We start from the raw sequence: 17,909 nt of genomic DNA on the forward strand, positions 1-17,909 counted from the left end.
CGCCTCGTCATCGTGACTCTCGAGCGATACAAAGGTGAGTGGTCTGGAATTGATAACAAACTCCACTTCACATAATGCATTACGTAGACTCTCGTCATTGATACAGTACGTTTTTGACAGGTCTCACAAGTCTTTCCCACACCTCACCCATATGGGGCATATGGGGTGCACCTGGAGGGTTGAATGTCCATTTTATCGTGTCAAAGGATAGCGTAAGATCCGGGAGGTTGATTTCCTTGAGCTTAGCGCATATAACCTTCTCCGTCGCCTTGAAGTTAGTTCCAATATCTGTTAATATCTCTCTGGGATAGCTCCATCGTGAAATAAAGTTGCGTATCGCTGTTATGCATGAGCTTGTGTCCAAGCTGTATGCTATTTCGATGTGTATGGCACAGATTGTTAAGCACGTGAAAATTACACCCCATCTTTTTTCACGGCTTCTTCCTACGACCACCTGTAGGGGACCGAAATAGTCTATGTCGACGTACGTGAACGGCCTCTCGAACGCGGCAAGTCTTGCCGATGGTAGAGCTGCTATTTGTGAGGCTTTCGGCATACTTCTGTTGTTTTTGCATAGCTGGCAACATTTACGAACATTTTTATAGAGAACTCTAAGACGTGGTATAAGGTATTGTCCGCGTACATGGTTGATAATTGATTCGTGCATTTGGTGGAGAAATTGCTCGTGAGCCGAACGTACGATGAGAAATGTGACGTAGTTAGAAGCAGGCATGACAATAGCGTCTTTTCGGTTATTCAAGTTTCCCGCGCGACTCCTACTCCTGATTATACCTGTCTCGTCCAAGTAGACATCCAGAGAATATAATTTGCTCGACCTTTTCAAAGGATTCCCGTCCAGCAAAAAGGTTATCTCCTCGTTGAAATCTATTTGAGCATACTTAATGAGAAAATACTGAGCTTTTTGGATCATTTCGAAGTCAATAGCTGACTTTGTTCTTTTAGATGATATTTTTGAATGTAGCTTTTGTATATAGAGCATGAAGGTCGCTACTGCTCTATACAAGCGTCTCCAGTTAGAAAAGTATTTAACGTTCAGCTTAATATTTCGTAATGTTATAATTTCAATTTGTAAACAATAGTGTCTGAGCTCCTTTTAGTCATCATCATTTGAGTTTACGTCGGTGAAATGTGGCCAGTTCTTCTGCTCTAACGCTAAAAACTCCGGCCCTTCAAACCATGGCTTGTAGGCCGTAGCAGTAGGGCTAGTTATTTTAGTAGCCAAGTCGGCGGGATTCGACTTCGAGGGTACCCACCTCCATTGGTCTCTATTTGATGTCTCGAGTATCTCACCAACCCAATGCATAACGTATTGATGGAAGTTTCTGGGATCCATCCGGATCCACCGCAATACCGTTTTCGAATCGGTCCACCAACGCATAGACGTTATGCCAATTCGTTGCACACTGGCTACCGTAGAGGCCAGTCGGGTGCCGAAAACCACTGCCTGTAATTCCAGCCACGGGATTGACAATGGCTTGAGGGGTGCGACTTTGGATTTGGCTGCTGCTAGAGTGACAGAGACATCGTTGCCCTTTTGTATTCTTAAATAGCAAACAGCTGCATACGCGTTTTCTCCTGCATCGACGAAAGTGTGCAGTTGTACATCGTCTGCCCCTTTAAGCAATGAGGAATAACAGCGAGGAATTTGTACAGCAGTTATAAGTTGCACCATAGTTTTCCAATGGCACCATTTGTCGTAGAGTTTGTCATATAGCGGATCTTCCCAGGCAATACCGGATCGCCACACATCTTGGAGGAGAATTTTCAACCCTACAGTGTAGCAGTTGACGAACCCCAAAGGATTGAAAATAGACATTAGCACCTGGAGAACCTCCCTTTTTGTAGGCGCCAAGTTTTCATTAATGACATCGCGGCGAAGTCTCGTAAACCTGCAAATATACTTAAAATTGTCACTAGTTGGATGCCAAAACATACCCAGTATCTTTGTAGTAGACGCCCACTCGTCTACCTCGTGTACCGATAAGGGGTCATCCGTCAATTTATCCAGCAAGGGTTTGGAATTTGAGGACCAACCGCGAATATCGAACCCAGCTGCGCGGTGTATATCCTTAACCTGCGTAGCCAATTTAAGAGCGGATTGTTCGTCGTCTTCGCTGTCAATGAAATCGTCGACGTAATGATTTTTCTTTATGGATTCCGCTGCCCGTGGAAATTCATCCCTGAATTTATCTGCATTTTTATCACGTACGAAATGAGCTATGCAAGGAGCGCAGTTGAGACCAAATGTCAGCGCTTGCATAACATACACGCTAGGATGTTTCGGATCGTCCCCGTCATCGCGCCACACAAATCGCTGAGCGTGCATATCCGTTTCTCGAACCTTTATGCGGTGAAACATTTCGGCAATACCTCCACATACAGCAACTCTACCGACCCTAAACGCTAGCAAGATTTGCACAAGTGGGTTCAGCAGATCAGGACCAGTTAAGAGAAAGTCGTTTAGTGATTCTCCATTAGTTTTCGCATCAGAGCCATACGAATTTTACCAGGTTTATTGGGGTTTGTAACGAGGAATGTTGGTAAGTGCCACACTTTGTTTGTGGGAATTTCAATCTCGGCTGTCGATAGCTTCTTCGCGGACCCCTTGCTGACCAAGTTGTTAATCTGCTGTTGCATGATAGATCGCAGTGTAGGATCTTTAGCGAATTTCTTTTCTAAGCACCTCAGACATCATATTGCATTTGGATAACTGTCAGGCAGAGGCGCATTTATATCTCGCCACAACAACCCAATATCGTAACGATCGCCAAGTTGCTGGCACGTGCTGGTCATGATATTTAAAGCTTTAGCATCAACCTATGAAAGGATCTCCTTTGATTTTGGGGACTCCTGTGCGAAGAAATCCTTCACTATTTCATGCAGGTGATCGTATTTCAGTTGGCAGTCACACGTGTGTACATTCAGATGAAATTTGTCGTTTTGGTTTCTCTCACACTCCTGCAGTGTCCACCCCAAACGCGTCTTGGAGGCTATTGGCTGACACCAGGCACCTTCTTTAACTTTAAGCGGAATGGCCAACTTCCAATTATCAGCACCAATAAGTACCGACGGTTTTATGTTATTGTACGATTCGATGTACCCCTGTGGGCTAGGGGAAACAATATGCCCACGGTAGGTATACCGGTCGTAAGAGGCGACCATAATACCATGGGTACCCAATCCATCAGTAAGGTGTTTTACTCGAAAGGTAGCAGGGTGGTCGCGGGTATCACCCTGAGGGACCCTACGCATGGTCCTTATAAAAACTGCTACCGCGGGAGCAGGAGAAGCCAGTGTGATCTGATGCACGGCATCGAACGATGCTTTATACTCAGGTCTCACCTCCTGTCCTGGGATGGCCCCCTTGTGGGAGCATCGCGATGGCTGTGGTTTCAAATAAGAGTTCACTTTATGACACGCTCTGAGTAGACTTGTTTCCCTTGGGGCGTGCAAACCCAAGGGAATTCGGTCTCTTGCTTGTCACAGTATACCCAAATTTCATTGAGAAGCTGACCCTGAGGGGCAGATGAAAGGTTGATCACATCCCATAATTGTGGCATCCGGAGATGCCGGTAATATATGATGAAACACGGATGAAAGATAGTGAAGAAGAAACGTATGTCTATCGTCAGCCGAAAAACAATCGATAATTGTACGAGTGGGCCGGTGCTCATCTCGTCTTTTGAGATGTTTGAGGCTGCTTTAGACTGCGTAGCGAATAGGAGGCGTTCGCAGAATGGATGGCCACATCCAAAAATTTGGCAGATTTAACGATGTTAGATCACTGCAGAGTGGCAAGCTGCTGTTGCAAAGATATTGCTGGAGGGGAAAGCCCCCCAACGTAGGTCTATGGTTGAAAAGGTTGGCCACAGCCCTAAATTGTGGAATAAAACGGAGCGTAATTGAAGAATAATGAGGAAGATTATACAACGAAGCGAGTTATTGGAAGTTGTATACCACAGTAGCAAATAACGATGAATATATGGGCATATATAAAGTAACAAAGAGGGAAACTGAGGCAAGCATGGAACTCGCGGTGGAGTTGCCGTGCAACTGGGAGCCATTACCCGAAAATGGAAGAGGAGGGTGGATAGTCCTCCTCGGCCAAACCAAGGCTGGTGGACTTGAACACCCCAGCTCACCGATTGGTACCAACTTGTTGAGCCGAAGATCAACGGACATTGATCTGTGTTTTACACCGGAGGTAGGTCTACGAAGACAGGGACTCCTGTAAGCACTTATCGACTGTACGATTCGACGGGAAGCCCTTTAAGGTACTGATATTTCGACTGCGTATCAGTTGTGTTAAGCGACTGTACTGGGAGATCAAGGTTATCTACCGTGCGTACATTTTCCAGTGTGAATTTGTGGTTGAGGCTCCTACCCGAAATATCTATGGACGCCTTTTCAGAGTTTTCTTCGATGCGAGTGGTATTACCAGTCCACATAGAGTTCCCTTTTCACCTTTTACGCCGAGTTTGTTAAACACTTCCCTTTCTATAAGAGTCACTGACGAGCCTTCTTCTAAGAATGCGTGAACATCGACCACTGTATTGCCTGAATACAAACGAACAGGTAAAATTCTAAAAAGGGGACGCGAGTCCTCGTGGCTACTGTTGTGAATGTTAATTTGCGTAGTAGAGGGTGGTGTTTTTTAGTACAGTCCTCTATTCCACACGCTTTGTTTATGAAACATTTGCGTCTATGCGAACCAAGACATTGCCGACAAAGATTGTTGGCTTTAACTACTTCCCATCTACGTGGTAAAGCAAACCTTTTAAATACTTCACACTGGGGCACTTTATGGTCGTAGGCTTTACATATGCAACATTGTTTGTTAGCTGTATTATAAGATACTAACTTCGACTGTTTTGCATTACTTTCAATTGTATGGGTGTTAACCGTGGCATTGATCTTACCTGGTGCCAAGTTGACAACTGTGCTAGCCGCTTCTGCTAAACTGAATATCCAGTCACTAAATTGCTTCACGATCGGAATAGTATTATCTTTTTGAAGGAGAGCCCAGTTCATCTTATGATTATTGGAGAGTTTGTCGACGAATTCCTTAACTAATAGTGGATTATGGAGATGCATATGCATCTGGCAACTTTCCATAGTATTGCAAATATTTCTGACACAAAGCGCGAAATCAATAAGGCCTTCCAATTTGTCTTTTGGAGGAGGCATTGCTCGAGCTCTATTGACCATGCGTTCAAGTATGTACTCGGGCCCTCCAAAACACATTCTCAAAGTACAAATAATCTCGGGAACCATTGCAGGCAGGAAAAGTTTCGCTCTAACCATATCGCGAGCTTTACTCTTGAGACAGGCCTGGAGCCTTATGAGATTTTCCGCATCGGTATATCCGGCAACTGCTGTACTATTTTCAAAATTGCTGATAAGGAGTGGCCATTCCTCTGGGTCGCCACTAAATATAGGAAGCTGCTTTGGGATCGCTTGCCTTGCCACTAGTTGCGAATGTGACGATCCTACACTCTGCGAGAATGGAGAAAAAACAGCAGAAGGAAGCTCACTGTATTGTGACAAAATTCTGTATTTGCTATCAAATATTGTTGATGTATCTCCATTTCTTCTTTAAGACGCTCTAATTGAAGGTTTCGCTGTATGTCGGATTTATCACACTTGTCGTTTAATGCACTCATTTGTTGACGTGGCACTGTATTTGCGTTAGTACATGAAATATTGGTTGACGAGCTAGCTATAAACCCAGCATTTAAATGCTGTGGGTGATGTACCAAGGGAATCGCCGCATGACTTCCAATATCTACGGGTTGCGTCGACGACTTTACCGTAAAGGGTGCTTGTGGAATTGTGTGCGAGAGAGCATTCGTAACAGTCGTGCTTACGAGGTTGTGATGTTGCGAAGTTGAAAAATTTGTTGTTACATGTACTGCGATGCCCTCAGCAATAGGTGTTGGGATAACCGTGGTGGCTGTTGTGGTCAGAGTTGACGCCCTTACTATCGTTCCCCATATTTGTGCTGTTGTAACTGGTTGACACAGTGGAACGTATTGCGTAAGCCCGTTACTTTTATTAGTATTTGGCGATGATGAAGCTGTTGATTGAGCAGTTGTAGCTAATACGTCGCGCCTACACCCGAGGCAGCTCCAGCTAACGTCAGCAACATTGCTGTCCACTCCGACGCAGTCGAAATGATACCACGAGTTACAGGACCATTCGCTCAATGTCCACCTCTTCACATACTTGACAATTTTGATCCATGTTTATTGGTTTTAATCTCGAATTACCCTTTAAAGTTTAAAAGAATTCTTGCGTTCACTTAACGCGCCTGTTTTTCAGAAAAAATAAGAACAAAGATTTTATTAAGCGGATGCTTTTAAACTTTAACTTTATTCGTTGCCTCTGATAAAACTAGACATTTTACACAGTTATTTCAGTATTTATACCTTTTAAGTATGAGCTGATTCTGCCGTTAGATCGTACACAAAAATATTCATATATGCGAGTATGTAACAAAGCATATCATGTATTTGTATGCTATATGCTAAGTAGGAAAGTGAAATTAAAACAAATAATAAGGAAAATTGGCAAATTAGCAACAATGTAGTTCATGTTAGGTTCACACCGAATTAATCGAAACTGTCGGTGACAGCGTCCACCTGTAGAACTAAGCGCCACGCCCTTTCAAAATACTCATTAACACCTTTCATTTGATACCCACATCGTACAAACACACTCTAAGGTCACCCCTGGTTAATTTTTATGGCGATATCTCGAAAAGGCGTCCACCTATAGAACCAAGGCCCACTCCCTTTTAAAATGTTCATTAACCCCTTTCATTTGATACCCATATCGTACAAACAAATTCTAGGATCACTCCTGGTCCACCTTTATGGCGATATCTCGAAACAGCGCCCACCTTTGGAACTAAGGATCACTCCCTTTTAATATACTCATTAACTCCTTTCATTTGATACCCATATCGTACAACATATTCTAGAGTCACCCCTGGTCCACCTTTATGGCGATATCTCGAAAAGGCGTCCACCTATAGAACTAAGCACCACGCCCTTTTAAAATACTCATTAACACCTTTCATTTGATACCCATATTGTACAAACACATTCTAGAGTCACCCCTGGTTTATTTTTATGGCGATATCTCAAAAAGGCGTTCACCTATTGAACTAAGCCCCACGCCCTTTTGAAATACTCATTAACACCTTTCGTTTGATACCCATATTGTACAAACGCATTCTAGAGTCACACCTGGTCCACCTTTATGCCGATATCTCGAAAAACAGACCACCTATACAACTACCACCACTCCCTTTTAAAACCCTCATTAATACTTTTAATGTGATACCCATATCGTACAAACACATTCTAGAGTCACCCCTGCTCCACCTTTATGGCGATATCTCGAAAAGGCGTCCACCTATAGAACTAAGCCCCATGTCCTTTTAAAATACTCATTGACACCTTTCATTTGATAGCCATATCGCACAAACACATTCTAGAGTCACCCCTGGTTAATTTTTATGGCCATATCTCGAAAAGGCGTCCACCTATAGAACTAAGCCCCACGCCCTTTTGAAATACTCATTAACACCTTTCGTACAAACATATTCTAGAGTCAACCCTGATCCACCTGTATGGCGATATCCCTAAATGGCGTCCACCTATAGAATTATGGCCCACTCCCTCATAAAATACTCTTTAATACCTTTCATTTGATATACATGTCATACAAACACATTCCATTATTTTCCCTTATGTTGTCACCATAGCTCTCAACTCAGTATGCAATGTTCGGTTACACCCGAACTTAACCTTCCTTACTTGTTTTTGATTATTTTTAATTATTTTTCTGCTTTGCTGAAAAAAAAATTCTCGTTTGTTGCATGCACGGAATACAAGAACATTTTAGGATGCAATATTAAATCGTAACCGCTTATCGAGGCAAATATATACAGGCAACATATAGGGCGAATGGTATATACATATTGATCTATACGTATTCTCCGGTAAGTATATACACGTGTATAATTTGCTACACTCATTATATAAAATAATAACGATCCTCTATGGTTCATCCTTAAGTCAAGCCAATTTTGATTTGTATACAAAATAATTATATCCATTATTTTGGATTATGTTATGGCTATGCAGTGATTGTTTTGTAATCCAAGTTTATCATATTGCCCGCTTTATTTTAGTAATATTGGTTTCATATCATTGCCACTATGTGAGTGTTCTTCGTCCCACACTTTTAGAGAGCTTTATCATAAAAAACATTTTTTCGTTAATATCTTTTGAACCACTCAAAATTTTTGTTTTCCGCCTTCGAATTTTTAATACTGAGATCAAGCCGAATTTTTATATATATATACATATTCCTTGGAAAATATTTAACCATGTTGAAAAATACTGTATAATAGGCAAACAAATGTGCTTGGGATTTTTCGTAAAAGTATATGTATATAAAGGAAAAACTGATAGAAATAAAATTATTCAGTAAAAAGTTTCATAAAAAAACATTGTTGTGCGCGAACGGTAATTTGCCAGTTAATGTCGGTTTCGGAAGTGTGTGGTTCTTCTGGGGACGATACAAAAGGAAATCGTTCTTTAACAATATTCAAATATTATCAAAAAAATCAACCAATTTAATTTTCAAGGACGAATATCTTACCAATGTTTAAAAGGTGAGTTTTTTTCAATAAACGGTTTTTTTTGGTCCAATTGCGTTTTGCCAAAATTTGTCTGTTATCATATTTTTCGCTGACTTTCTCTAATTTAGTAAATTTTTTTAAAAATGTACGTGCTTATATTACACAATTTCTTTGTGTTAGTTTTAAATAAAATAATAAATATTTTAAAAATTTAGAATTTGTTATATCAAAACAATAAGAAAAACTAGCGGTTATTTAAATTTTCAAATAAACGTTTTTTTTTTGTTGTACGTGTAATTGGTTAGGTATTTATTATTTAAGCTATCTAAATACAGTGGCTCACAGCTTATTTCGTGCAGCTACAGAACAAAACTGTAGAGCTATATAGAAAGTAAACTAGTGACGGTGTCAAAAAAATTCAAAGGCACAATTGTAATAAAAATATAATATATTATATAAATACATGCACATGTGTATAAACAATTTTTTTAAATCTACATGAACGATTAAAAAAAAAAAAAAAATATGCTCCTTTTTATATACACATGGAATACTCCTATATTGCTACTACAATGATGAATCAATTCCCTATTGTTCTAGTCTTAGCAATTTTGTCATGACCGTCAAACCTTTATCAAACATCTTCTGTTGATATTTTAAATGGCATTTAGTTCACAATGAGAAGGTGCAAATGCGCAATAAAGTACACACCATTAAATTAAAAACAATTTTTGGGATGATAAATTACATATTTGATTCCATGTTCTTGCTCAAATACGACAATTGTTTTAATAAATTTAAATTTTTTTCCATTCAATTAAATGAAAATAGCAAATTTTTTACAAACACAAAATGTTCAACTTGTGGTCGCGTAATACGAGGAACCGGAGATGTATCTTCATACTTTATAACTCATTTGAAAGCGAAAGACACTGATGTTTATCGAAAATATAAAAGTCTTAAGGACGGGAACGTGGCTCATTCCAGTTCTCAGGATCGCTTTGATAACAAACTTTCAAAAGCTATTGTTGATTGCGCTTTGCCAGTGTCCATAGTAGACAAAAGTCATTTATAGATTTGTTTGCAGACACAGGGCTTAAGGTAATGAGTAGGCAAACAGCTGTGAAAAAGCTGGATGGTATGTACGGCAAGATGTTGACAAAAATAAAGCAAAATATATCTGTGGCAAAATATTTTTGTACGACAAGTGATATCTGGTCGGGCAAACATCGAAGCTTTTTGGGATATACATGCCATTAGGTATCGGAAATTTTTGAGAGAAAATCAATGGCCCTGGCATTCAAAAGGATAGAAGGATTACATTCTGCGAAAAAATTGCTCAAATGATCAAAGACATCAATAGTACATTCGGCCTTAACTGCTGTAATGTAATTATAACAGTTACTGATAACGGGTCTAATTTTGTCAAAGCGTTTAAAGATTATGGAATCGACGAAAGCTTCGAGCAACTTGCAGACGAAAACGAAGAAGAGTTACCACTTTTTGAAAATGATGACTTTTTGGAAAAACATCACCGATGTTCGAGCCACACTTTAAATTTACTAGCAACAAGTAATTATATGAAAATTTTAAAGAGCAACCAATCTCTGTATAGCAGACATACAATGGTAAATATCTTAAATTAAAAGAACTCATGGAGCGACGTGTATTTCAACGTGCTAGGTCCGAATTTAAAGCAACTCCTAATACCTCGAAATATATGTGAAATGTCCAGTCCACTATTTTTATTTTGTGTGCTAGTTTAATATATTTTAAATATTCCTTAAGAAAAACCAAAGACTCAAGACACGAACTCACATTGTAATCTTTTGAATTTTCAAACTTTCCTGAAACGGGTATGAAATTAGTTTATATAATTTACGTTATACCATTCATTAATAAAACTTGTTTAAAGTTTAATGCTATTTTTGCGTGCATCGGAATTAGTATGATGATAACATTATAAAATGTTGGCTACATTACTGCTTTTAGATTTAGTAGATCCCACTTAATATAGTGCGCCCCAAGCAAAAATTACAAATGTTTCGTTTCTTATTTAAATTGCTTATCATAAGTTACTCTCGTCACTCTAAGTATGTTTTCGATAACCACATAAGTGAAACACACTTTTTTTTACAGGTTTTTGAAAAGTGCAATAATTTGTGGAAGAAATGTAAGTGGCCAAAGTCCTCGGAAATAATTATAGAAACTTAAGGCAGTTCGTTGATTGTACCAGTGGTTACACGCTGGAACTCCCACTACGATTCTGTTGCAAAGCTTCTTTGTTATAAGGAAACTCTGAACGAGCTTAACGATAGACTAAGTCTTCCGCATATATAGTTAGAGGAGATTGATTATTTGGAATTGTTTAGGCCACCAGCCTAAATATTTCGGACCACCCTAACACGCACATTAGTTATTTATTTATTATTATTAACCGGTAACGGCTAACACCAGCCGAGAGCTAACTTTGAAGGGGAAAAACTCAACGAAAGTTAGCTATCGGCAGGTGCCGCGGACTTGTTCGCGGTTTTGAACTTTCTTTCTATTTTGGAACGTCAACGAGCCAGCAGCTAGCCCCAGGTGAGTAGTAAAGAGTGAGTTATATAAATCAACCATTTCCCAACTTTTTCCATTTGTTGTACTAAGTGCGATTTTCATCGTCATTAATATTTGCAATTAATATAAAGTGAATTTTCCAAGTGTACAGTGAGTTGTCGATTTTAATTGATATATCTAGTTTTCCGCTTTATAATTGCGCTCATCCGTGCGCATTTGAATTGATAAAATTATAATTGTCCGCTTTGAATTGTCAAGTGGAAATTTCTTATATCCTAACTACTTGCACTTGCGGGAAGATTGCACTTTGATAAATTTGGATTTTGTATTTCCATTAAGTTCTAATTGCACCACTGCATATTAAATCGGAATAACTATTTATATTGTGAAATAATTAGTTTATGAGAGTTTCATTTTTGTAAACACCTAACGTAGCTCGTCGCTAATACCTCACTTTATATTTGATAAATAAATAATAATACATTGTGATTACTCGATATTAATTCTCTCCTTTTTATTTCTTTATTTGCGTGCGATCGCGCCCTACGACCCGGGTGCCACATTCCCCCCGCAACAGGAATCTTTTATATCTTTAATGAAGCCAAGCACATCCACAATGGAAAATGTTCTTTCCCTGACGATGATAAAAACAGAGATTGCTCTACAACACGGAGTGCATATTTCTGTTTTGAAGACGACGGTATATATACACACATTCGCATGTGCATATCAAATTTAAAATACCTATTTAAAAGGTTAATTGTTTTATTTCCAGACGACGAAAATATTTCCAGTGTGGGGCAATGTTCTACAACAAAAGGTGGGCTGAAAAATTTGGTACAAAATGAGCTGTATAGCTATCTGGGTGATTCATGTACTAGCATAGACATTTGGAAAACACGAAGTGCATTGAAAGAAGTTGCAAAACTCTTCAACACGCCTTTAACTTCTTCTGCTCCTATTGAGCGACTATTTTCCTTTGCAGGAATAATAAATGCGGGACGTTTCATTCGAAACCTTAACTTTATTGAAGGCAAATGCAAATTTGTTGTAATGACTAAAACAACTTTTACTTTCTTTTAAGTTTTGATTTCCATCGAAATATCGTTATTTTTGGCAACGTTAATTCAATGAAACAAATTTTATAATTTATTTAATAATTTGGGAAAAATTTAAACAACGTGACATCAGGACGGATAAGGCGACAGCTGATTCGATTATACCTTGTAAATCTCTTCAAAGCCTTTTCTCCCGAGAGTGGGAGTCGAACTCGCACTCCTACGATAGTTGAAATGGTTATAAACGCATTCAGCTACGTCATGCCTTAGTTGTTGTAAATTTTTTCCCAATTGCCTTCTTTTTGCATATTTTAATCTTTTTACACATTGCATACTTCGTATGCAACTATGTGTTAAAGCTATGCTTGGTACGGCGGTTTTTCAAAGAAACTTTGGTTTTGTTGCCGAATTTATCGGAAGCCGACATCGACTGAGCGCTTTATCCCAATTGATTCGAACCATCACTACTCTCACAAATTAGCTGCTTTCAATTCGATGGTGCATCGTCTTATAAATGTCTCACTGAGCGATGACGCATATAAAAAAGAAAAGCAGACAATAATACATATTGCAGAAACAAATGGGTATAGCTCTAGCAGTATAGAGCAGCTAGTGAGAAAACACCGAACCAAAAAAGATCGACGTGAGAGCAGTTTTTTTTTCGAAACGGTAGGCGTGGAAGATAAAAGTAGGTCTTGGTGTAGCATGACATATGATTCGCGATCTTTTGATAATATTAAAAAAATATTTAATGCAGTAGATTTAAAAGTCGCTCCGAAAACTACAACAAAACTCAAATCCTTACTGAATTCAGACAAAGATAAGTGTGAAAGTCTGGACAAACCGGGAATTTACTCCATCACTTGCTCGTACAAAGATGACGACGGGAAAGAATGTGGCGCAAAATACATTGGCCAATCGACACGCACTGTTCGGACCAGGTTCAACGAACACTTGAAATACATAAAAAATATTGAACCGAAAAGTGGAATCGCTGAACACGCTTTATCGAATCAGCACTCGATAAGTTTTGAGGATTGCAAATTAATTAAATCTGAATCTAATGTAAATAGATTGAATATTTTAGAATCGTTACATATTTATGTAAACAAAATGTCTCAGTAAATCGTGATACTGGTCCACTATATTCTAGTCTCTTCACAGCGTTGCAGTAAACTTCGCTAGTTCCGTGTCTTGTTAGTACATATTAATTTTGTTATTGCATATTAATTTCTTTTTTTTTATATTTGTTTCATTTCTCTTTACATTGTATTTGCATTGTATCAGTTTTTTTTTTGTTTTTGCTTTAATGCTTCACTGAGTGATTTTGTTAGGCTTACTTGTTAATTTCTGTTGACAATGGTTAGTTGAAAACTAGCAACTGATGATGACACCACGCGCGTGTCGAAACAATTGTATTGTTATAAATAAAACAATTTAAACGACTAAAAGGTGTTGTTTCAATTTTATATGTTGTATCGTATAAGTCATTTAGCACTCTAAAATTAAAATTGTTTAATTACATACTCAGTTGGGAGCTATGGAGACAAAAAAGGGAAAATCACCATGTAGGAAAGTGAACCTAGGGCAACCCTGGAATATGTTTGTATGACATGGGTATCAAATGGAAGGTATTAAAGAGTATTTTAAAAGTGAGTGGGCCATAATTCTATAGGTGGACGCCAATTCGGGATTTCGCCACAAAGGTGGACCAGGCGTGACTCTAGAATGTGTTTATACGATATGGGTATCAAATGAAATGGGTTAATGATTATTTAAAAGGGAGTGGGCTTTAGGTATAAAGGTGGACGCCTTTTCGAGATATCGCCATAAAGATGGACCAGGGGTGACTCTAGAATGCGTTTGTACAATATGGGTATCAAGCGAAAGGTGTTAATGAGTATTTTAAAAGGGAGTGGGTCTTAGTTCTATAGGTGGACGCCTTTTCGAGATATCGCCATAAAGGTGGACCAGGGGTGACTCTAGAATTTGCTTGTACGATATAGGTATCAAAGGAAAGGTGTTAATGAGGGTTTTAAAAGGGAATGGCCCTTAAGTTTATATGTGAAGGCGTTTTCGAGATATCGGTGGAAATCTGGACCAGAGTGACCCAGAACAGCATCTGTCGGGTACCGCTAATTTTTTTATATATGTAATACCGCGAACAGTATTCCTATCAAAATTCCAAGGGCTTTTCATTTCGCCCTGCAGAACTTTTTCATTTTCTTCTACTTAATATGGTAGGTGTCACACCCATTTTACAAAGTTTTTTCTAAAGTTATATTTTGCGTCAAAAAACCAATCCAATTACCTTGTTTCATCCCTTTTTTCATATTTGGTAGAGAATTATGGCATTTTTTTCATTTTTCGTAATTTTCCATATCGAAAAATTGGGTGTGGTCATAGTCGGATTTCGGCCATTTTTTTTTATACCAAGATAAAGCGAGTTCAGATAAGTACGTGAACTAAGCTTAGTAAAGTTATATCGATTTGCAAGCGACAAACTGTAATACATCAAATCATCTTGCCACATCAGCACCAAAGTAAGTGCAATATTTCTTGCCTGAATTTTTTTGGTTATAATAAAAACAAATAAAACCGTGTCGAAACAAATAATTCTAGTGCCACACGCGTAGTGACTTGTGATTAAACGCGAAAAGTGTAAAAATTTAGTGTCGAAAAGAAAGTACTGCAACCGCAAAAATTAACGTTGTTTTTTATAATTCCTTGTGAATATCTGGTCTGTCCCGCCACCAGCGGTAAGGCTCTCCGGACACAGCACAAGGAGGAGGTGCACATAACCTCACTCTCATATAAACTTTCAAGCCATTCTATTGCGGCATTGTTCATTTTTGCATCACGTTAGTTTCACTAGTTTTTCTAATAAATTTTTGTTACATAGTTTCTTCGTTTTTACACAAGATTTATCACACGTTTTTACACTTTTCGTCGAGTTCATATCAGCGCGCGCACTTATTATACAATACAATTTAACTTGGAAGTGGCGAGTGGCCCCCTTTATTTACACAAAAGACATTGGTGTTGCTCCCCCTGCTCTCTGTTTTAAGGCACAAAGTAATCTGCAAAATCAGCAAATTAAACAAATTCAAAGCAATAAATAAAAGTTTCTCGTATTTAATTGTTGTTGGTTGGGTGATTCGCACAGGTTCATACAAATTTATATTCCTCACTTAATTTGTTCACAAATTTTCATCCATGAACATGGAATCTTACATCAGGTTGGCCGATCCAATAATCGAGTTCGAGGCCGACTTTAACGACATAAGTGCGGCTCTGCATACAATACACACTCTTGCAATACAGCAAAAAGAGTTGCAAGCTAAGTGGGAAAAAGCAGAGACCGCCCTCGAGGAGTTGCTTGACTCTGACACGCTCGACGCAAAGAAAATTACAGCGGTCAAGATCAAGCATAAAGCGGCATAAGCCGTATTCCTGAGATGCATGTCGAACATGGCTGAAATTCAAACTAAATTGAAGGAAGAAAAAGATAGGGCAGTTCGACCTGAGGGAGAACGCGCGCGCGAACATAGTATCCGCCTGCCAACTTGCGATACTGAGGTATTCAAGGGCGACTACCTATCTTGGCCAACGTTTCGTGACCTGTTCACGGCCATTTATAAAAATACCAGTCGCTTAAGCCCTGAAGAAAAGTTGTTCCATCTTAACCAAAAAACTCAAGGTGAGGCAAAGGACATTGTAAAGAAATGTCCTTTGACAAATGAAGGCTTTGAAACAGCCTGGAAAAACCTATGTGAGAGATACGAGAATAAACGGATTCTCGTAAACTCACAACTACTAATTTTGTTTAATCCGCAATCCTTTCAAAGATGCGGATAATACCCCATCAACTTCGGCACAGGCACGGAAAAGACAGGAATCGGGACAACCACCTTCCTCTACGAACCAGAATGTCAAATCCTGCCATGCCAATTGCAGCACAGGCGTGCTATTAGGAACGGCTCGCGTACACATCCACCATAATGGTACCGACTTCTCCGCGCGGGCACTAATTCATTCAGGGTCTGAATGTTCCTTTATAACTGAAAGACTAAAACGTAGAATCAATTTGCCAGCGAGGAAAATGCATGCCCAAGTTTCAGGCATCACAAAATGCGGTGTCAGCGCAGGTGAAAGAAGCTTCCAAAATCGAACTACGTTCACCAGTGGATCCCTGCTTCAGCCTGACTACACCCGTTCTCGTTCTAGCTAAACTCACTGGGAATCTTCCATCCTGCCATATCCACGCAATGACTATGCAGGCATTCCCAGACTTGGTTTTGGCAGACAAGAGTTTTTACGTCAACGAAGACGTAGACCTCATACTTGGCAGGGACATATATCCCTAAATTATAATGAGCGGTATAAAAAAGAATGTGCTAAACACATTCTTAGCCCAAGAGACAGTGTTCGGTTGGATACCAACCGGTCGTATCGAATCACCGAATCCAACGAAGAGCATTATGTCTTTCTACAACGAGGTTGCATTAGACAACCAACTCAAAGCTTTCTGGGAGGTAGAAAATGTACCCAAAAATAAAATATTAATTGAAGATGAAAGGTACTGCGAACAACTATTTAAAGAAACAACGCAACGAAGTGAGAATGGAAGGTACACCGTGTCAGGCAGGATTACCCTAATAACATTAATTTAGGACCTTCCCTGAAACGCGCATGCTCTCAATCCTTCCGCAATGAGGGGCGACTAATAAAAAACCCAGATTTAGGTAAAGAATATGTTCGAGTATTGTCAGAATATGAAACGCTCGGACATATGAGAAAATTGAAAAAGAATATCCCATCCGACGATTCGGATCATTACTTCCTGCCCCACCACGCCGTTATTAAAGCAGAAAGTACCACTACAAAGGTACGCGTAGTATTTAATGCCTCGAGCCCTACGGCCAACGGTAATAGCTTAAACGATGTTCTCCTCCCAGGCCCAGTTCTACAAGCCGATTTACCCATACTAATCCTGCGATGAATACTATACCGTTTCGTCTTCAATAGCGATATCGAAAAGATGTATCGACAAATTTGGGTGAACGAAAATCACACCAAATTTCAACGCATTGTGTATCGCACTTCCCCGGATGACCTTATTAGTCTCTACGAATTAAAGACACACCCTACAGCGGCTAGCATACTGCGAGAATACATGTATGTAGATGACGTGTTAGCGGGTGGACATACGATCACATCGACCATTAAAGCCAGAGATTAAATTCGTCAAGTCCTAAATTCAGCGGGCTTTCCACTTCGCAAATGGACATCCAATTCAGAGGACATTCTAAGGGACATCCCAGAGCAGACCTGCTGAGTGAAAACTTCCTGGCATTCGAAGATACCAGTTCAGTTAAAGCATTAGGAATTCGATGGAATGCCCTCTCCGATTTATTTTATTTTAAAGCAGGAACGCTGGACAACCCGGAAAACATTACGAAGAGAGCGATACTATCAGCAATCGCCAAACTTTTCGATCCCTTGGCATGGCTGGCACCAATGGTCATTGTGGCAAAAATACTCATGCAGAGTATATGGTTAGAAGGCACCGCTTGGGACGAACCAGTATCGACCAGTACGTTGGAACGATGGAAAAC

Source organism: Eurosta solidaginis, chromosome 3 (assembly GCF_040869045.1).
Source record: "Eurosta solidaginis isolate ZX-2024a chromosome 3, ASM4086904v1, whole genome shotgun sequence".
In the NCBI taxonomy this organism is placed as follows: domain Eukaryota; kingdom Metazoa; phylum Arthropoda; class Insecta; order Diptera; family Tephritidae; genus Eurosta; species Eurosta solidaginis.